At 38.6% G+C, this 1,014-nt stretch overlaps 1 protein-coding gene across 1 annotated transcript in view; it reads right to left on the bottom strand.

Annotated features, from left to right (window-relative positions):
* The window catches only part of CENPI (centromere protein I), a 119,237-nt gene that overhangs the window by 100,237 nt on the left and 17,986 nt on the right, over positions 1 to 1,014 (bottom strand). The gene's annotated exons all lie outside the window — the stretch shown is intronic.

Raw genomic sequence — 1,014 nt, 5'->3', positions numbered from 1 at the left:
CCCTTCATGCACTCCTGCCACCTGAGCTATCTCCCTGTGCATAAACAGCCCTTCTTTCTCCCATGATTGTTCTCTCCAGAGTGTATCTACCTAATGTAAATGTTCAGCTCATATGCCTGTCTTCTGTTTGGCTGGAAGCCACAGGAGTGGGTTCAATTCCAGCCTGAAGGGCAGCTAGGGGCCAGAGTCTCAGTGGTTCTACCAGGCTCTAGATTTATAAAGTCCTGGAGTACAGAAACTCTGTGCAGACTTTCAGTCCTCTACATGCTTAGCACAATGTAACAAATAAAGAAACATCACTTTGAAAAAATGAAAATCAAGGAATAAATTTCCTTTCCAAAGGCAAGAAGAATTCAGTTAAGATGAGTGCCTCACATGGTCTATGAATTACTGATGGTCCTTCAAAGTGTTCCAGGTGGACAGTAGATTGATTTCTTAGTGATTAATATTTTTAATGGGAATAATCATGCTATTTAATCAAAAACAATCCATTGGCATCTCATGAAAAGCAATCCTCCCCTCATTAATTTTGATGAGGTTTTTGCACTGTTAATCAAGAATATGTAGAGTAAGTGACCCAAAGGACTCTGTTGAAATGATTTAAAAGGGAAAGATAGCAATCATTGCTCTAGATCAACAGAGACACCATTATGGAGTCAACTCTATCTGTAACATTTCACTTTTTTAAATAAGATATAAAGCAAACATGGTAAAAAATTTTACATGTGTTAAATCTGAGAGATGGGTGCAATGTGTTTGTTATATTATTCTTTGCATTTTCTGTATGCTTAATATATTTTAATTGCATGGTATTTGAAACACATATTGTGAATTACTTGGTATGGCTTTTCTAGCCATGGTCTTTGTGACTCCCATGAGATTACTGGGTGAAACCACACATATGTAAGGTGTTTATGGCCCACCAAGGGGACTTGCTAGCTTGTGAGTAATGTAAATAAGGTACATGGCACCCTTGTCGGGGTGGGGCCACCAAGCAAATAAGGTGTACAGAAC

This window comes from Orycteropus afer, unplaced genomic scaffold (assembly GCF_000298275.1).
Source record: "Orycteropus afer afer isolate SDZICR_OR568_19922 unplaced genomic scaffold, OryAfe1.0 scaffold00327, whole genome shotgun sequence".
Taxonomy (NCBI): Eukaryota; Metazoa; Chordata; class Mammalia; order Tubulidentata; family Orycteropodidae; genus Orycteropus; species Orycteropus afer.
This window is presented reverse-complemented; position numbering and strand designations above follow the sequence as displayed.